The sequence below is a fragment of the Bos taurus genome, chromosome 5 (genome assembly GCF_002263795.3).
Source record: "Bos taurus isolate L1 Dominette 01449 registration number 42190680 breed Hereford chromosome 5, ARS-UCD2.0, whole genome shotgun sequence".
In the NCBI taxonomy this organism is placed as follows: domain Eukaryota; kingdom Metazoa; phylum Chordata; class Mammalia; order Artiodactyla; family Bovidae; genus Bos; species Bos taurus.
In genome coordinates this window covers 64,836,191-64,858,213 of record NC_037332.1, presented here as the reverse complement: position 1 = coordinate 64,858,213, position 22,023 = coordinate 64,836,191, and the positions used below count along the sequence as shown (strand labels likewise).

Here is a 22,023-nt window from a genome sequence, read left to right as displayed (position 1 = left end):
CAATGGAAACCGTGACAAACTTTATTTTCTTGGGCTTCAAAATCACTGCAGATGGTGACTTCAGCCATGAAACTAAAAGACACTTGCTTCTTGGAAGAAAAGCTATGACCAACCTAGACAGCATATTAAAAAGCAGAGACATTACTTTGCCAACAAAGGTCCGTCGAGTCAAAGCTATGGTTTTCCCAGTAGTCATGTATGGATGTGAGAGTTGTACCATAAAGAAAGCTGAGCACTGAAGAATTGATGCTTTTGAACTGTGGTGTTGGAGAAGACTCTTGAGAGTCCCTTGGATGGCAAGGATATCCAACCAGTCCATCCTAAAGGAATTCAGTTCTGAATATTCATTGGAAGGACTAATGCTGAAGCTGAAACTCCAATACTTTGGCCACCTGATGCAAAGAACCAACTCATTGGAAAAGACCCCGATGCTGGGAAAGATTGAAGGCAGGAGGAGAAGGGGATGACAGAAGATGAGATGGTTGGATGGCATCACCGACTTGATGTACACGAGTTTGAGCAAGCTCTAGGAGTTGGTGTTTGTCAGGGAAGCCTGGCTTGCTGCAGTCCATGGGGTTGCAAAGAGTTGGACAAGACTGAGTGACTGAACTGACTGAAAATGGTAGTACTACACTATCCATATGGGAGCTACTAAGTGCTTCAAATACAGCTAGTCCAGATTGAGATCTGCGGAAAATATGAACTAGGTTTTGAAGACTGAGAAGTCTGAAAACAAGAATATAAAGTACTTCTTTATCTCTTGATTACACATTTAAATGATAATTTAGATCTACTATATTCAATAAAAACATCAAAATTAACTTCACCTTTTACTTTTTATACACTGTTACCAAAATCTTAGAATTGCATTGCTTCTATTGGCTTGTGCTATGATAAAGTTCTATTTCCTGCTTGTATTATTGGGTTGGCCAGAAATTTCATTCGGGTTCTGAATGACCTTTCTGGCCAAGCCAATATGTGTTCACTGCAGGTTAGCTTACTGCAGTGACTCAGGCAGCCATGCTGAGGGTGACTGTGCCAGAGGGAAAGCAGAGCTCAGAAGGTTTCACGAGGACACACACCACTTCTGCGCCCAGCTCACTGAACAGTTGTCATCTGGACCCATTTGTCTATGAGGACACCAGGAAGAGGAGTTATATCTGATGAGTAGTCTAATTAATACACACTGAGACAGAATACCCTTCCACCATCACCTGATTATCACAGTATATCTGTTGTGTAAAACAAATGTCTTATCCACTTCACAACATAACCATTCATAGTCATTCAACAAATACCTAAAGATAAACTTAACATCCTAGGTACTCAGCTGGGATACAGAAAAGGCTAAAACATGGTCCTGGATCTCAGGGAACTCACAATTCATCAGATCAACTAACTGCAAAATTATGCTGAGTACAATGTGATGAATATGAATAGATGTTGGTCTCATGCCCAATGGGAGGGTAGGAGAGAAAATGTTCCCTCTGTGGACGTTCTGTTCATGGAGTACTAAATCTCTTCTCAGAAGTAAGCAATGTCATTTCTGATCTAACCAACTCCAAAAGTTCTCATCATAACGTTTCTCTTTTTCTTCAAGTTGATATATTAGATAAGCTGAACTTGGAGACAACTGTATCATCACAGTTACACTTTATATTATCATGAACGATTGACCTGCTGATAACTATTCACAGTTATGACCCAGTCAATAATCAATGTGTCATTATGTCCTTAATAAGCTGCGGTGATTAACAGCCATGAAACAAGCATGACCCAGAAAGGACAGGTGAGTATCTTGTCTGCTGCCAGTGAAGCAGCAATTTGACTTTGGAAATAACTTTCTAATGCACTTGGAAAGGTTATCATATTCTTCCTAGGCCTATTCTAGTTATCTTTTGGTGGAATGCTGACAGAAACTAGAGGATGCAAAAACAGTGCAAGGAGTGATAGTTTACAAACTGCTTTTTCACCTATAGGTTATGAAAAAGCTGTCAAAAACTGGGGCTTATATGATCAGAAATGTAGCTGATAGATTATACTTCATCTCCTATCAGTTCCTCATTGGTATAACGTTAATATAACTCCTTTTCTTACTTTATCGGGCCAAGATAGAGAGATAGGCAGATATAGATAGGTATATATAGATACAAATTACACATAAAATTATATAATGTATTTGAAATCATGTTGTGTGGGAGCCATCCATGGATCACTAGTATCAGGTTCTCCTCTACTCTGGGCACAGAGAAAGCTGGGCTTCCTGACCCAGTGGTTAGGCTGGAGCCATAGAACATGCTCAGGCTACTGAGCTATGAGCAGAAGCCTAGAAGACTGGTGTGCAATTTGCCTTTCCCTTCCACAAAGGCAGGTCTCTGGATGAAGTTACTGTGATGCTGGGTCCCTGATGATTACATGTAAATGGTAACTCTTCCCCCACTCCCTGCTATCCTGAGATCAAGAAGTAAACCCTGTTGCTTCAAGCCTTGAATGACATATAGAAGTGATATAAAAGCTCTGCATTGAACTTCATGGGATTATAAGGAGACACAGAAGGAGAGGCACCCACGACCAGATCTTAGGATGCTCTAAAAGCTGGAGGTCAAGTGGAAGAGGAGGGTGAGAAAAGGAGACTGAGAAAGGGTCAGAAAAGAAGGGAGAAATCAGGAGATCACGAGATGCCTTCTGAGTCAAGAAAATAATGTTTCTCAAGAAAGCAATAACCCACCATATGGACAAATGCTGTTGACAAAGCAAGTAGGATAACAGAAATGGCATGAGTGCTGGGTATGCTTAAAACTGATCTTAATAAAAACAGTGTCTACAGAGGGAAAAAGCCCAGATCCAGTAGTTTGAAAAGAGGCTGGGCCCATCAACTGACAACTGGCATAAGATGATGTCTACTGCAGGAACATGACGGACCTAGGGATTATCATACTAAGTGAAGTAAATCAGACTTAGAAAGACAAAAAACCATTTGATATCACTTGTATGTAGAATCTAAAAAAAAAATGATACAAATGAACTTATTTATAAAACAGAAATAGACTCACAGATATAGAAAACAAATTTATGATTACCCAAAGGGAGAGGGAGGGAAGGAGGGACATATTAGGTGTATGGGATTAACAGATACAAACTACTATACATAAAATAGATAAGCAACAAGGACATACTACACAGCACAGGGAATTATATTCAATAACCTATGATGGAATATAATCTGAAAAAATGTTTAACAGTCACTTTGCTTGCTACACACCTGAAACTATCAGTACTTATATCAACTACATGCTGGGCTTAGTTGCTCAGTTGTGTCCAACTCTTTGTGACCCCACGGACTGTAGCCTGCCAGGCTCCTCTGTCCAGGCAAGCATATTGGAATGGGTTGCCATGCCCTCCTCCAGGGGATCGTCCTGACACAGGAATCAAACCAGGGTCTCCTGCATTGCAGGCGGATTCTTTACCTTCTGAGCCACCAGGGAAATCCATATCAACTATATTTCAATTAAAAAAGAAAGAGACAGAATCATAAGTGAGAAAGTGGAGACAAGGACACTAGACAAATCATTGAACACGTTTTTCTGTAGAGTGGAGAAGGGAAGTGAGGTGGTCATTGGAAGAGAATATGGGGGGTGGTCAAGGGATTTTTATTATGAGTTACAGGAGCATATTTATAATGATTGAGTAGAGAGCAAAAATTGATGATGCAGGAGAGAAGAGATGATCACAGAAGCAAAGTCCTTGAGAAGGTGAAATGGGAAGGATTCAGCACATAACTGGAGGGCTCCCAGGACAGTGGCAGTCACTTGGAGCATAGTAACAGCAGGAAGGCAGAGAGTGAGAGTGGGGATGGCCACAGAAAAGCCTGTTTGACTGCTTCTAGTCTCTCTCGAAGTACAGACAAGATTATAAGCAGAGCCTGGGTGGGTGGTGGGGGTACAGATAAAGGAGGTGAGAGGGTGCAGGGGCAAGAAGATGGTGGGAAATTACAGCTGGTCAACTCCTATTCAGTCTTTGGTCAGATGTCACCTTCAGTGAGCACCCTACATCACACCCTATTTAGAAAGCATATTCATTCACCCTCCAGCACTACTTTTCCCTTTGCTACATCATATTCTAACATGCCATATTCTTTTTATTAGTTTATTTTCACTGTCTCACTCATTATGTTAGGGGCAACACTGACTGAAACTGACCACCCTGGTCAGGTAGCCACTGAGAAGGTCCTGGTAAGGAACATGGAACTCAAAACTACTATAAACTGGAAGAATTAGGGAGAGGTCAAAAGGAGATGCCAACCTCCCAGAACCCTCCTCACTGAAGTCCATCTTGGCTGAGCAATGCACACACCACCAGAAAGGACCCTGAATCAGAATGACTGGCCAGCGACAACCCAGAAACTAAGCCCATCACCATAAAACCTGAGACCTCAAACCACGTGGCAGAGCAGTTCTTCTGGGTTCCCTTACCCTGTTGCTCTCCGCCTGCTTGCCCCTTCCCAATAAAGTCTCTTGCTCTGGCAGCACATGTGCCCCTCAGACTATTCATTTCTGAGTGATAGACGAGGGCCCACTCTCATGCCTTGGAAGGGGTCCTCCCTACTTCAGCAATGAAAAGGTGAGCACTACAAGGACAGGGGCTCTTTGTTTGGTTCCCTGATGTATTCTCAATGTCTGGAATTATGCCAGGGATTGTCCACTTATTGAACAATTAACATTTTTAAAATGAATGAATGAAAGGAAGAGGCCAAGAAAGGAAGGGTGGGAAGAAGAAATGAATATAATTGCTCATTATGGTGAGGAGGGAAGCACACCCACGAGGCTCCCTGGCACTCTTTGGTACTCTGGTCCTTGTCCGAGAGAGTAGTCATAAAGCATGTTTTTCTAGGAACATGCAACCTGTTCAGGTGCAGGCACAAAGAAGGTGGGATTTAATCAAGGTCAAGGCTTTGCCAGGCAAATAAGTCAAAGAAATGAGGGAATGAGAGAACTGAAGTACTTGTAAATGAGTGGTCATAATGATGGATCCTGGAATAGAAGTGAAGTAATGAGAGGGATGAAATGATGGTCAAAAGAGAGGCTGGGACAATTCATCAGCAGGCTCATCATGATAGTCAATGCCCTCTCCAGTGACAATGTGAAATATCTAAACCCATTCAAAGCAAGTTTCAGTTCCAAGTATTTAAGGGTTTACCTAGAATTCTTTCCCTAAAGTGACTTCATTTCAAAGAGAGATTAAGGTATATCTTTGTTAAGTGTATCTAGAAAAAGAAGAAAAGAACAATTACAAACTAAATTACAGTACTTACTTACTACTTGCTATCTTTGTTTTGCAAACTAAATAAACCACTGTGTGACGAAAACAATCAAGACTAGGGGTTTTTCATTCCACTGGAGCTTGTACAGAGAACTGAAGGGTAAAAGATTCCTTCTGGCAGTCAGAAAAGAAGCAAGAGTGGATGCCCCAAACGTAATGTACACAGTGTGATCCATGAGTCACTGAATGAAGGAGTAGATTTCAGAAGACCCACAGGCACTTATTAGAGTCTGAAAAGCTGAATCGAGGCAGCCTCAAATGAATGCCAAAGTGATTTACTGCTGTGCAATCCAAAATAATATACTGGTTAAAGCAAAGAACTGTCAGTCCGCAGATGAGGAGAGGCCCCAAGAGGAGACAGAACACATTTCTGAAACACTAATGGACACCAGGTCTCACCGTGTGTCATTTTCTTTACTGCCTACTGGACTAAGGTCAAGGAAAATCATGTGTAGTACACCTTCATTCTTCTGCCTGCTCTACTCCCAGTCTTCTCTAAAGCTCTTTTTAATTTCAACCTGTGTGGAACAAATCAGAATAGAGAATGGAGATGAACAACAAAGAACTCTATTGAGCAATAAACACCATCTTGTTGGAAAACTGTCATGATCTTGGTTGAGTTTTCAGGTTATACTGGTGCAGTTGGCTGAGTAAAACACCTAGCTTGAAAGAAATCCAGCAACAAGATGACACTATTTAAATAGAAGTATGGTTGGGGTGGATTTGGTTGCAAAGAAGCTAAGTGATAATAGTTTAGACCATTTTGGAAAGCAAATGCCTAAAAAAATGCTTATCTGGCCAGAATCAGTACACTCATCAAGGCCTATGAGGACAGTTATGTCTGATGAGAATTATATTCATGAGAAATTGCTGAATGAGTGTAAACAACTTGAAAGTCAAGGTGAAGTGATGAGCCAGGCACTAGGCTAGGCTCTGTGGGTAAACCCATGCAGTCCTCATGGGACTCCTACTCCAGTTGGGGAAGCAGAGCTGCTAGAAGGGCCATGATGCCTCCACTGCAAATTATTTTGCCTCCACTCAGACTGCTTCCATGCCCTTCTACTTCGCTGCTCTGTCAATTCATCCTTCAAGGCCCAGGTCACTGCTTCTAACCTTCCTGAAACCTCTGGGCAGAGTCTGAAGTTCTCTTGGTGTTTCCATAGAAAACTTTTCAGGCTGTATTCTAGTCATCTGTTTCATGCCCGTCTTCACCTCTAGTCAATGAGCTCCTCAAACACATTGAGTATAACGTGGCATGCTATATTTTCCAAAGATGGCCCTGACAATAGCTTTCATCCCACATGTCTTCAGAACCTTGCCTCTCTTCATCAAGTGGTAGAACCTATGTACCTTCCCCTTGTTCCTGTCTCTGCCAATAGAGCACAGCAGAAGAAACATTTCTGGGTCTAGGTCATAAAAATGCACATCTGTTGATGGATTTTAGAAGAAGTGGTATATATATACACATTGTATCACTCATATGTGGAATCTAAAAAATAATACAAATGAATCTATACATATACAAAACAGACACAGACTCACAGTCACAGAAAATAAATATATGGCTACCAAAGGAGAAAGAGAGGAGTGGGTTAGTCGCTTAGTCGTGTCTAACTCTGCAATCCCATAGACTGTAGCTGGCCAGGGTCCTTTGCCCATGGAATTCTCCAGGCAAGAATACTGGAGTTAGTTGCCATTGTCTTCTCCAGGGGATATTCCTGACCCAAGAATCCAACCCGGGTCTCCTGCACTGCACGCAGATTCTTTACCATCTGAGCCACCAGGGAAGCTCCCATAGGGGAAAGAGAGAAGGGATATGGATAAATAGGAGAAGGCAATTAACAAACTATTGATACTATACATAAAACTGATCAGCAAAAAGGACCTACTATATAGCACATGGAACTATATTCAATATCTTGCAATAACCTATAATGGAAAAGAATGAAAAATATATAACTTAATCACTTTGTTGTATACTTGAAACTAACACAATATCAACTATATTTTAATTTTTTAAAAATGCACTTCTGCTTCATTTTCATGGAACCCAGGCACCATGTCATAAGGAGGCCTGTGGCAGGGGAGCCTCAGAGAAGCTTGTGTAGAGATCCACATGGAAAGAAATGAAGCCTGAAGCCTGCAGACCTAGCTGAGCTCTCAGCTGAGAGCTGCCTTGAAAGGGGGTCCACCAGCTTCCTGGGAGGATGACCCAGGGAGCAGAAAAGAGCCAGTCTTGCAGAGCCCTGCCCAACTGCAGACTTGACAGTAAAATAAACAACTGCTGTTTTAAGCCACAAGTCCTGGAGTTATTGGTTATGTAACAGTAGATAAAAGGAACACTTTTTCATTACTGATTCTCCACTGCCTGATACTGTACCTAGAATATGACATTCCCCCCATACACGTGATGTTGGACCCTCTAACACCACAGGAGCCGCAAGTGGTGGTGGGAACCTTCCCCTTTTACTCAGCTGTGAGGGGAGTTTTCAGCTTGTCTTTTCTTTGTCCTCTCCCTTTCTCACGCACCACAGATACACAGATGTCTCCTTATGCAGGCAGGGGACTGCTACTGTCTGAATGTCTAATTAAAGATTCGGTCTCAATGAATTTAGCTCTGCTATGAACAAAGAACTGCCTGGGGTTAGCATCAGAACAATGGTGTGGGTGTGAGGGAGGTATTTCGACTGTGGGCAATACATCCAGCTATAGCCTCGTGATGAAAGCTGTTCCATCATCACTTTGAGGGGCAGCACAGTGAGTCCCCTCTGTGCAAAGGAGTTCCAGTCCAAGAGCACATTCAGAAGTCCAATTTGTTGTAAGTCCAACAAAGTTAGACTAGGTACCCCATTAACACAATCAGCTATTACTGTAATAGGTTTCTAATATTTTTCACACAAATAATACATAAAAAACAAACACAAAAAATAAAGGAAAAAATTCAATCTTACAGTACAGTATCTTGAAAAGTACAGTAGTACAGTACATCAGGGGGTGCTTTTTAGCAGTACCAGCCACATCACCACTGCTTTTAGCCTTGCTTCCAGACACCCTGGGCTTGAAATAAAGATACTTCATTACTATACTGTGGCTTCCCAGGTGGCTCAGTGGTAGAGAATTCTCCTGCCAATGCAGGAGATGCAGGCTCAATCCCTGGGTTGGGAAGATCCCCTGGAGGATGAAAAGGCAGCCCACTCCAGTATTCTGGTCTGAAAAATCCCATGGACCGAGGAGCCTGGTGGGCTACAGTCCACGAGGTCACAAAGAGTTGGACATGACTGAGCACACACACATACTACTGGACTGTATACAGTGCTATAAAGTATACAAAAGCATAATGTGTGCATTGTACAGTAAAGTACACAAAAGCACAACCACTAGTAACTGGAAGGTTTGTATGTGGGGGACTTCCTGTGTTAGGATTTATGACTCACAACTGTAAACCTTTTGAGTATGACAGAGGAGGGGCTGGCGTAGCCTTAAATGAAGGGCTAGGTGGTCAAACCTGGAAGGAGGTGGGGTAGTGGCTGCGCTATGCTGTTTTTGTCATCTTGGCATTTCCGCCCCTCTTTCTGAAGTCTCCTCTGCACTGCTGGGGAGAAACTGGGACCACAGTTCCCAGAATGCCCTTCCTGTGGAGCTGTGGGTTAGAGTCAACAATGAGGGATGCACTCAGGAAAATGAAATCTGGAAAGTAGAAGAGGCTGTTTCTCCCTCCAGGTAGTCACAGTTGTGTAAGTTAGAGACAGCTTCAAGTAAGTCTTTTGAGAGTCATCTTTGTCAGACATTCTTGGGACCCCTAGTGGATTCCAGGTCAGTGCCTGGGACCACTGCTACAATGTGTCAGGAAACAATTGAAGGTGGCCTCCCTGCCCTTTTCATCAATGGTGCAAGCCTCTGTATCAAACACTTCATGCTTAGAAGACATACAGTGGCTTGTTTTCTCCATAACTCTAAACTGAGAGGGCCCAAACAGCTACAAGCACTAGGGAAGCCTTTCAAAGAAGAAATTTGATGTAGGTGTAGATGAAAGTGCGTCAGGTCATGAAAGATGAAGCACCAAAAGAGGTGGAAGCTGAACTAACAAATGGCAAAGGACGAGTTAGGGAGGGGTTTGGAAACAGGTCAGCAAAGGTCCCAGTATTGCTCAGGCACTTGATTTGGCCCCTGCTCTGGGCCCTGGGCAAGGTCATGTAGATGCAAACATGGTCATCTTCTCTGTCCCCACCCCAGCCAAATCGACCCATTTTCCTCTTCCTACAGGACATACTCCCACCGCATTCAGTGGGTCCACTTACTCTTCCAACCCTCATTCCACTCCACATATGGGAAAATGCGAGCAAAAGTAACCCCAATAGTGGGAAAACTCTGAGGGGCTTTTGAGAATTGGGTTTAGAAATGCATATTCCAACTTCTCTCTTAGTTCACTCATTATCTTGGAGATTTACCTTGAACTCCTGGACAAAATAGTGACTCCCTCCCAGGATTCCTGTGTATTTTCTTCATAGCTCTCATCACACCTGACTTATTTAATGCTTCTCTTCCCTTAATAATTAGACATGATGCTCATTAGATATTTGATGAATGAAGAATGACTCTGTTTGGAAAGGGAATCATCAGACACCATCACTGCTCTTAAAATATGCCTAAGCCACAACAGGAAGTGAGTTAAAGCTTGGTCTCAGCCTCCAGGGACAGTGCTGCATCATCACTTTTGCAAATGAAGTATATCAGGCTTGGATAATAAAATTCAGCTTACAATTGACCTTTGTCAGATTTTCGACTTGTAAGGATTATGAGCAGGAGCCTCGGATTTACAGTTTTCTAGACTGCTTCAAAGCTTTGAAATCACTCCATCTCATTAATGAATAATTAACATCATATCCCTAGTGTATAATTTGTGTAATTTTCAGCAACTTAACATAACACATAGTAAGAACAACAGCAACAAAAATAACATCATGAAGAAAAGACCTTCAGTTCCTTTCATAGCTGCAACTCTACTGGCCCACATTTGGTATGTAAAAACAATGCGAAACATGTTTTATATGAGACAAGTTCAATTTAGACCAGTGAGAAGATCTTTTAGATTAATTTTCTTCTCGTGGGATGGTAACAATAGTTCATAACATGATTTTGGTTCTTCAGCTGTGTCTTACATAACGGGTAATTTTCCCCTTAATATTCTGTCTTAAGCAAAGGAATACGCATGAGTCATGTAAGTATGTATTGATTTAGAATGATTCTTTGAGTAAATCAGTTCAGGATAACTGTGTACTGGTCATCTTGACCTGGCAACAGAAATGTTTTGCTTAAATTCTGTCTTCCTGAATAAGCAAAAACAGTCAAGGTAAAAATAAGTAGGCCCTCCACTCTTTAAAGCAATCTCACAAGTCAGAGTGAAAGGAAGACTGAGACAGAAAGAGGAAGACAGAAACAGAGCCAGAGAAAGAAAGAATGAGAGAGAAAGGAGAAAGTCCCCCACCCCCGACCATTTGGAGAAACAATCTTAAGATGGACCCATGACAATGTAGCCCTGATTCTGAGGGACTGATTCAGGGCAGTGGTAGGTGACAGAAGGACTGAGCCCTGGTGATGAGGTGGGGGTGCCACCCAACAGACCCCCACAGCTCTCCCTAGACACAGGCCAGGGACTTTCAGTCTAAGACGGTACAGGGTTGAATGTCTGAGATCAGAACACAAGGTGACCTGGGGCTGAAACCACTCTTGTCTTTATCAACACCCACAACCACCACTCACTGGGCCCTTCATATGCACTGGACTCTCTTCTAAGCAGGCTACAATATACTAGCTCGTTTTATCCACATGAAGAAGCTGCGGCACAGAGTGCTTAAGAGTCTCATCTGGGTATTTACTCAGTAAGTGATGAAGTAGCAAGTGGATCTAAATTCCTGTTGTCTGGCTTGAAAGGTCAAACTTAATTTACCCTATTATCTCTTCAAAGACATAGGATCTTTATGATTCAAAAGTCTGATATTAAGAGTGCTTAAATTATTTAGCCCAGATGGATGAAAGAACAGCTTGCCTTGAATTCCTTTAGCTATCTCAGAGACACTGCAACCAACTGCATAAAGTTGGATCTAAGAGTCTAACTCAGTAGCTCTCAGCCAGGGACAATTTTATACACCTATTCCTGGGGACACAGGACAATGCCTGGAGACATTTGGGTTGTCATAGCTTGGTGGGATGCGGGTAGGAGCACTGCTGGGATCTAGTGGGTAGGGGTGCTGTTAAACATCCTATAGTACACAAAACAGCTTCCTATAACAGAGAATTATCCAGCCCCAAACATCAGTACTGCTGAGGTTGAGAAATCCTGGAGCTAAATTGATTGATGCTACCCAGACATAGCCATGGAAATCAGCTATTTACAATCTCTTGTGACAAACTCAAAATCCCACAAGCTAAGCACTGGGCTCAGTCTTATTGTTAAAAACCAACAAAACATCTCTGCCCTCAAAGATGATTATACCAGCCACATGGAATCCTTGCCTTTAAGATGGAGTATCTTAGAGGGAACACTGGGCAAATTAAAGCAAAGTAAGTGTCTTTGTGCACTTCTCTCTCTTCTTCACTCCCATCATGACCACATGAATTTCCTGTCTGCTGTAATCTCAAAGTGGGCCATCTAAAGCCACAGATGACTTCCCTGGTGGCTCAGTGGTAAAGAATCCACTACCTGCTGATGCAGGACATGCAAATTTGATCCCTGGGTCAGGAAGACACCCTGGAGAAGGAAATGGCAACCCACTCCAGTGTTCTTGCCTGGGAAATTCCATGGACAGAGGAGCCTGGCGGGCTACAGTCCATGGGGTTACAAAGGGTCAAGACAGGACTTTACTAACTGAACAGCAACATATGATCAGTAGAGATATAGCATCACTGGTAATGAATTCTGATGGTGTACAGCCCAGAAGCCAAGTAGCCTTGAGTGCTGAAGAATTACCCTCCACCAAGCAGGGGCAGCATCTGCCTCCCACCATAACCCACCTCGGCCAATGATTGATGGGTAGGAGGACCTCTGCTTGAAAGGGAACCAGATCCAGAACTCTCTACCTGGAATAGAGACTATACTCTCAGCTTGGCTTTTCTCCTCAGACCTCTGCTACTTCCCCACATCCTTTTCTCCTGAGCTCACTCTACCCAACAACAACTTTGCAAGAATCCTCACCTCAGGCTCCACTTCTGCCTAGGAAAAAATTCAACCTCAGAGACCACTTTTTAAAAAGGCCACTGTTAGTATGGATCAACAATGAACTCCTGAAAGGTACTGCTTTGATCTGAATGGTATTCCCTTAAAATTTATACGTTGAAATTCTAACCCACAATGTGACGGTATTAGGAGCTAGGGCCTTTGAGAGGTGATTAGGTCATGGATTCCTCAAAAATAGGATTAGTTCCTTTAAAAAAGAGACCTCAGAGAGCTCCTATCTGCTTTCATCATGTGAAGACACAGCAAAAAGGTGCTGTATATGAACCAGGAAGAAGGTTTTCACCAGCACCTTGAACTCCCAGCTTGCAGAACTATGAGAAATAAGTTTGTGTTATTTATACCCCATTCAGTATATGGTATTTTGTTATAGCGGCCCAGACAGATTAACATAAATACTCAAGGAATTTCCAGGGCTTTGATTTTCACAAGAAAATCTGCCTTCATTCTGTGCTTAGGATTGTCCTTAATTTTCCTTTCCCTTCAAATCCAACTTGAGACCCTTGGTAGAACATATGTTTGACATACCAGAAAATGGAGATTATTAAGTGGAGGGGGTTCCAGAAAATACTAGAGGACATGAATTTGGATAGTTCCGTTTGTCCTGACATTTGTTTTAGATATTTATCATGGTTTGAACTATGAAGAAGGGAGGAGACTCTGGTCCTTTTTCCTTCATTCTCAGAGTTCTGGATCCAGAGAGAACAGCTATAGTAACAGCGGTTGTGGAACATAATCAGGGATGAGAATAGGAAGGGTAGGATAAGCAGGACGCCTGTGAAGGCAGAGTCGTGGTGAGATCAGCACCTTCAATGGGGAACCTTTGTATAGATTTCCCCTGAATAGGTGTCAAGCAAGACCAGGATGGGCAGTTGAGCACAGTGTTTTAGTTCTGGGTTGATACACCATTTTATTCCCTGATGAATCTAAAACCAAATTCTCTGGGCACAGAAATGTCTGAACCTTGACAATGCTAAACATGTTACCTAAGGTATTTTAAGTTCTTCCAAGAGCACTGAAGGTAATCAGCAATCTCATTAATACATAAACATTATTAGCAATATATAGTCAGTTGATGTTGCTACTCTAATGATTAGATTTTAAGGTATTTATACACTGTATGATAAATTTTCCAAAGACTTTACCTTGAAAAACTATTTTTGAAGTATTAATGTTCATATACTATGTTTGGCTGTTATGATAACTATAATGATGGTAATAAAGATTTATTACTTGCTTGCAATATGACAGGTACAGAGATAAGCAGTTGATATGAATGAGTTCATTTAATTAGTATAATAACCCATGCAGTATTATAACCCATAATAGCTTATGGAAAAACCTGAACAAACTTTTTGGCCAACCCAATAGCTCTCATCATTAGCCTCATTAAGCTAAAGTTCCCAAGTGCACACAGCTTTTAATGATGAAAACAAATGAGAACCCAGAATGTGTGACCCCAGACTCTTAACCACTGTATTAAGTTACCTACTGCTGCAGAACAAATCACCACAACAAAACAACACATATTACTGAGTTTACCAGCTGAGCCACAAGGGAACGACTCATTTGAAAAGACCCTGATGCTGGGAAAGATTGAGGGCAGGAGGAGAAGGGGACAACAGAGGATGAGATGGTTGGATGGCATCACCAACTCAGTAGACATGACTTTGAGTAAATTCTGGGAGTTGGTGATGGACAGGGAGGCCTGGTGTGCTGTGGTTCATGGGGTCGCAAAGAGTTAGACACAACTGAGCAACTGAACTGAACTGACTTTACAGTTCCTGTAGGTGAGGAAACCAGACATAGCATAGCTGGGCCCTCAGCTTCAGGGTCTTGCCAGGCTACAATACAGGTCTTGGCCAGGGCTGCAGTCTAAACAGAAGCTCAACTGCAGACAGATCTCCTTTCAGGATCCCTCACCTGTTGGCAGAGCTCATCTTGAGGTTGCAGGTCTGCAGTCCCTGTTTTCTGGCCAGTTTCTGGGAGCAATTCTTAGCTCTAAGAAGAGATCAGCCCTCCTTCTTTGCACAGAGCCCCTTTCATAAACAGTTTCACAACATGAGAGCTTACTTCTTCAAAGCCAGCAAAAGAGAGCCCAACGTCTGTCAGCTGAGACAGGGTCTTACATACCATAGCATAACCATGGAAGTAACATCCCATTTGCCATATTCTGTTGGTTAAGAGCAAGTCACCTATTCTCCAGGAGAGGGAATGATACAAAGGCATTAAAACCAGGAGGCAGGGCTTCAGGGTCTGTCCACCATAACCACTAGCCAAGTAACAGACTAAAATCATGCTTCTGCCAAGTCTGTGTATATTACCTATAATATTTTTATTTCCTGTATTTCCTTAATTTGAGTCACTTTTTAAAATATTTCACAAAGAAGTTTTATATTACAATCATAAATTGTTTGCCATGAATAGAAGGTGGAACAGGTAAAATAAAAAAGATTTACATTGTACTCTGTATTCACCTGGAAGGGCTCACTTAATCCTCACACTGTTCATGGTAAATAATATCATCCTCATTATTAAAAATGTGAAAGCTGAGATCCAGAGAACTTTGATAAGTTGCTCAAGACTACTCAGCTTATAAGCTGTTGAACCAAGATTCAAATCTATGACTACTGGCCGCCAAAGTGCAAGGAAATGTCTAGATAGCACCCAATTTCACTATGCACTCCAGTTTTCCCGGTTCTCTTTCAAAACTCCACCCATGTCCTAACCTTGTTTAACCCTGAGATTCCATCTTCAGATAGCAGGAATCAACATGATACAAGGGTAAAGAGTAAGCAGGCTCAGGTTTTAATGTGGCCTGTATCTCTTACTGGCCTTGTCACCTGGGGCAAGTTATTGCTTTGCCTCAACTGTCTCGCCTATAAAATGGAGATAATAGTAAGTGGTTCATAAAGGCAAGAGTGAGAATTTTAATAATACTATTTTTGTCATCATCTCAAAGAAAAACATCCCAACTCCCAACCTTGAGTGCTACGCAGATGTTTACCACAGTGAGATTTTCCCAATCCTCCTGAGAAACAAGTGAAAAGAGAAATAGGCTGTTTTGACACATTGCGTGACTTTGTGGATTTGTTTTTAAAGTTTATTGTATTTTATTTTTGGAGGGGGCAATGTCCTTGAGTAGGACTGAGAAGATGGAGTGTGATACCCAAAGCAAACTGTGCTCAATTGCTCAGCTGTGTCCAACTCTTTGTGACCCCACGGTCTGTAGCCCACCAGGCTTCTCTGTCCATGGGATTATCCAAGCAAGAATACTGGAGTGGGTTGCCATTTCCTTTTCCAGCCCAAAGCAAAAGGTTGGCCTTAGCTGGGAGCACGCTTAGAACACCTTTAGCACCAGGGGCAAGGCTACTTTTATGGACACAGATGCAGGCAGGTAGGTCCCTGCATGGGAGGAACTTGTGGCCGCTCTACTTAGTGCTTTGAAGTACTAAACACAGGTCTAAACATTCTTCCTTTACTCTTCCACAATATCAATTTTGTCTCTCAAATTACTTCTATTATCATGAAATCATGCAGTTATTTTTCCCATCTTAGTAAAAACATCTGTTTATTGATTTCACCCTGTTTATTTAACTTATATGCAGAGTACATCATGAGAAACGCTGGGCTGGAAGAAACACAAACTGGAATTGAGATTGTCGGGAGAAATATCAATCACCTCAGATATGCAGATGACACCACCCTTATGGCAGAAAGTGAAGAGGAACTCAAAAGCCTCTTGGTGAAAGTGAAAGTGGAGAGTGAAAAAGTTGGCTTAAAGTTCAACATTCAGAAAACGAAGATCATGGCATCCGGTCCCACCACTTCATGGGAAATAGATGGGGAAACAGTGGAAACAGTGTCAGACTTTATTTTTCTGGGCTCCAAAATCACTACAGATGGTGACTGCAGCCATGAAATTAAAAGACGCTTACTCCTTGGAAGGAAAGTTATGACCAACCTAGATAGCATATTCAAAAGCAGAGACATTACTTTGCCAACAAAGGTTTGTCTAGTCAAGGCTATGGTTTTTCCTGTGGTCATGTATGGATGTGAGATTTGGACTGTGAAGAAGGCTGAGCGCTGAAGAATTGATGCTTTTGAACTGTGGTGTTGGAGAAGACTCTTGAGAGCCCCTTGGACTGCAAGGAGATCCAACCAGTCCATTCTGAAGGAGATCAGCCCTGGGAGTTCTTTGTAAGGAATGATGCTAAAGCTGAAACTCCAGTACTTTGGCCACCTCATGCAGAGTTGACTCATTGGAAAAGACTCTGATGCTGGGAGGGATTGGGGGCAGGAGGAGAAGGGGACGCCAGAGGATGAGATGGCATCACTGACTTGATGGACGTGAGTCTGAGTGAACTCTGGGAGTTGGTGATGGACAGGGAGGCCTGGTGTGCTGCGATTCATGGAGTCGCTAAGAGTCGGACACGACTGAGGGACTGATCTGATCTGATCTGACTCCACCTCTTACACCAGTCTCTTTCCTTTTACAGTGAAACTCTCTCAAAGAGCTATTTTTATCTGTTCTCTCCACATTTTCTCCTCCCGTTCTTTCCTTGAATATACTTTAGTCATACTTTCACTTCTACCTCTCTGTGGAAACTTCTCTTGCCCAGCTCACCAAAACCTTCCACGATGATAAATTCAATGACTAACTTTCAGTCTTTATCTCACTCACTCCATCAGCAGCAGTGGACACAACTGTCCTTCCCTCCTGACACACTTCCCTCCGAACACCACACTCTCAAGGTTTCCTTCTAGCTCCTCTCTGCTGACTCCTATCATCCAAAAGTCTATTTCCAGCCCAGATCTCTCCCTGTCTTCCACAATCTTCCCTCCTACTCAACATCTGCACCACCGGAACACCTCAAACTTAACACATCTACAAGGAGACTCACTTCCCTTTGCTTCCCTGTAAATGGTGATTCCTTTCTTCTAACTCTTTAAACGAACAGTGTACGACAGACAGCTGAATCACCTGTGCCGCCTCCTCTCTCACATCACTCATTCAATCTATCTGCAGTCCCACAGGCTCTACTCACTACTCTTCTCAACATCTCCTCTGCTGTGCATTTAGCCAAGCTGTCATCACGTCTTTCCTGGATTCTTGCAACAAATCTCCTAATTGGCATCTCTGCTTCTTCCCTAAACCCGAGTGGCCCTAATAAAACAGAAACCACATCTTATAATGCCTTGGCTCAAAACCATCCAATGATTTTCCATGTCATGTTGAGAAAAACTAAAGTTGCCCAGTGATCTCAAAGATCTGATGCCATCTGTTCCATTGCCTCTCTGATACAGTTTCTCACTATTCTCTACCCTGCTCAGTCAATTCCTGTCCTACTGGCCTCTGCCCTGTTCCATAAATGCACCGGGCATCCTCCTGCCTCAGGGCCTTTGTATGTGCTTTCTTGGTCCCTGGGAGAGACAGCCATCTTTACTAACTTTTATAAAATTATAAGCCCCTTTCAACACTTCCTGCTTTACTTTTTTCTCAGCATTTACTGTTGTTCTACATAGATTTACTTATTTACTTTGCTCTCAAGTTCCAACAGGGCAGGAATTTTTTGTCTGTTTCATTCACTACTGTGTTCTTAGTGCTTAAGATAGTGCCTAGCAGAGAGTGAATGTGCAATAAGTATTTGTTGAGTGAATTATGATGGTATCAAGATACCATCAAGATGGTATGATTTATATAATTACAGTTATTTTGTAAACACCTGATGATATGAGTTTTCCCTTATGTTCTGCATGATTCTAAAGAGGAAGGGTGCTCCTTTAATCTAATTGGTACTCATACATTCCAAAGTCATCCACAACCTGACCCCTTATAAAAAGGAAAAGATAAACCTCATTGATACTGATTTCAAATGGGTACCAAAGAGTCAATGATGGACACAAAATTAAAAATGAAAAAAAAAACTAAAATAGAAAATGTGGGTTTATAAACATGAGTTTACCTTTAAAGAAGAGAGTCTCTTTAAATAGACACTTGAGAAGAAAATCACTTGGATTTGATATTTTATTTGGGAACTTGGCTATCAATTGCTTTCTCTGAACTAATGAGAGATGAGTTACAGAATGTTAAAGACCCACGGTGCTAAAGCAAGCACTTACTTATTGACTGGACAGGTAGGGGGTTAGATTTTCAAGAAAGATGAAATTTGACTGGATCCTCGCTTTTATCATGAATCAAAGAATTTCCTGATTGTGTTTCATGATTCTCAATGTTATAAGAGATGAGAATTCTCCCTTTAAACTTCAACTAGAGATCCCGTCTTTGCTGATTTGGACATAAAAGCTTCTAAGTCTGTGAGATATTTTCTGTAATTATTGGACATCATGACACACAACTAATGAAGAAGATACTAATAATTCATAAAATTTATTCAGTGTTCATCATTTCAGGTATACATGGATTCACAGGAAGTCCCCTGGGTTTTCTTTTTCACCTTGAACTAAATTCTTTGTTTTATGTATAAAAGGTGGAAATAACTTCTGGAAGTTGAAATAGCTATTAAAATTGCTGGCTTTCTATTGCAGTTGTTTATGAGAATACTTGATTTAAATAAAAGTGCTTCTGCATGCAAGCATACACTCAGTCATGTTCAATTCTTTGTGATCCCCATGGATTATAGCCCTCCAGGCTCCTCTGTCCATAGGATTCTCCAGGCAAGAATGCTGGAGTGGGTTGCCATGCCCTCCTCCAGGGGATCTTCCTGACCCAGGGATTGAACCCACGTCTCTTGCATCTCCTGCACTGATAGGTAGATTCTTTACCACTGTGCCCCCTGGGAAGCTCAAAAATGCTTCTGATGGTTTAATAAAAAGCAATTCTTTAAAAAAAAATAAAGATGCAGATTTGCTGTTCATACAAGGGACATTTTATTTTAATTAATTATGACAGGGAAAATTAATTTAGCTATAATTTCCTGCTGCCTCTAAGCAAGGAAGATCCTGCAGAGACCCTTTTTCTGCTGAGCCGGCTGAGACCATGAAAATACAAAGCAGAGCTTGGAGATGGAACTTAGAGTCAAACTGTGCTGCTTATGCAGAGTGTGGGCCACAGGGAGAAGCTGCTTAGGAAAAAGCTTCCAAAAAGAGGAAAACCAAACTTTTGGTAGTAGAAAGAACACTGCAGGGAAGCTGCCACCCAGAGAAAAACTTTTGGGGGACAGAGGAGAAAGAGATGCTTAGATAAGTGTTTATTTTTTAATTAGAGTATAATTGCTTTTAATATTATATTGGTTTCTGCCATACATCAACATGAATCAGTCATAGGTATACATATGTCCCCTCTCTCTTGAACTTCCCTCCCACCCCTCTAGGTTGTAAGACAGCACCAGATTGCGCTCTCTGCATCACACAGCTAATTCCCACCGGCTATCTATTTTGCATATGGTAATATATATGTTTCCATGCTACTCTCTCAACTCCTCCCACCCTCTCCTTCCCCCTCTGTGTCCACAAGTGTGTTCTCTACGTCTGCATCTCTATTGCTGCCCGGCAAATAGGTTCATCAGTACTGTTTTCCTAGATTCCATATATATGCATTAATATACCATATTTGTTCTTCTCTTTTTGATTTGCTTCACTCTGTATAACAGGCTCTAGGTTCATCCACCTCACTAGAACTGACTCAAATTCATTCCTTTCTATGGCTGAGTAATATTCCATTGTGCATATGTACCACAACTTCTTTATGTGTTCATTAGATAAGTGCTGAATGAAGTCTGCCAGATGGTGATATCACTCTTCCCAATTGCTATTATTTCCATAATTAAAATAAATACCTAGCTATTAAAATTTCTAAAAATTAGAACCAAACAAAATTATTGTAAGCCACTAAAATCATATGAGCCATCCATCTAACATACTCTTGTCAACTCTGGACTGCACAGCAAAAGTTCCCATTAGAAGGCAGAGAAACCTTCCTTAGCTACCCACTCTAATTCTGGCAGCTGAATATTGCAGTACAGAAGACTTCCAGGAAACGTACGGGAGAGCTGTCAACTCTTTAGTAATGTACATTATTTGTAAAAGTATAAGGCTTTTTGAGTTTTAACTTTTCAAAGTCATGAAATGACACTGAAAAGACCTACACAAAAGAAGCCCCAGAAATGGAGAGAACATTGATGAAGCTTAAAATATAAATCTTTCATTAACTGAACAAAGCTACTTAGTTTTAACAGGAATCAAAACTTTGACAGAGTCAGAATGGATCACAGGAAGGATTTTCATTAGATCAGGCGGCAATTCAGATCTTTGATTTTTTTATATAAAAATTCTGAAACTGAGAATAAAACATGAAGAAATGATTTTTAGGGATAAAATATTAATGCACTATTAATGTTAAGAATAGAATACACAACTGTCTACTGGATACCAACATACAACTTATCTAAAGAACAAGGTTTATCAAATGTATATTCCAGTGGATATAGGAAAGATTTTCCAGAATCCCACAAAAATGGAAAAAGCAACATATTTAACTCTGTTTGTTGCTCCAGGGGAAACTCCAACTAAAGCAGTCTTTTGAGCAATCTGCTTCCACTTTCCTGAGAATGAGAACCTGTTCCCTTAAGGCCATACTCATCTCACCGTTTTTCTAATTCTCTTTTTGGAGACATTCCAGAAAAACACTGCTTCTATTTTGTAAATGCTCCAGGGTTGAGGCTAGTCAAACAGAACCGAAAAAACCCTATTTATCAGAAGAGTCCCAGGAACAGCATGCAACCCTTCCCATACAAAGAAAACAGGGATGCCTGGCTTCAAAGATCCATCCTTCAGCCTTGAAGAGAAGCAGCAGAAGCAAACACTTTTAATTGCAACATGTTCTTCTTGACTATGAAAAACTCCAGAAGCTGTGCACAGTGTTTAGGGAAAATGTGAGGGGAGTTATGTAATCCAGCAAACAGGGCCAAGTTCTAGAAAAGTGCACAGCGTTTCTGGGTGCACAACAGTCCCATTGTGGGTTATTATCGGAGGCCTGGCTGGGTCTCTTATACCTTCTTCAAAACTTCCCCTGTGGAGGAGGAGGGAAGGGGGAAGAGTAAACACTAATAAGGTAACCCTTGAGTTTGTGAACCTGATAAAACATCCTGAACATCTCTTAAAACCAGAAACACTTTGTAAGTCTCGGATGTTTTTGGCCAAATCAGCCAGACAGTCTCTTCCAGTGTGTGAGGATACCCAAACCGATGATGTTTCCTGAGATGTAAAAAGAGCCTCTAGGGTCAGCTGATTGCATTTTATCCAAAGTTTTTTTTTTTTAATCCATGCGAATATCGGGTTGGCCAAAAAGTTCATTCAGGCTTTCTGTAAGATGGTATGGAAAACCTGAATGAACGTTTTGGTGAACCTAATAGAACCCACCGTTAACATAGAGAGGCAGCAGATGTAGGAAGTCAGGTAAAATAACACTTTGAAACAATCCATTTAATTGGAATATTTTGATTTTTATGAAA

General features: G+C 41.6%; 1 protein-coding gene across 20 annotated transcripts in view; it reads right to left on the bottom strand.

Annotated features, from left to right (window-relative positions):
* ANO4 (anoctamin 4) overlaps window positions 1-22,023 on the bottom strand; it is a 433,316-nt gene that overhangs the window by 161,221 nt on the left and 250,072 nt on the right. The gene's annotated exons all lie outside the window — the stretch shown is intronic.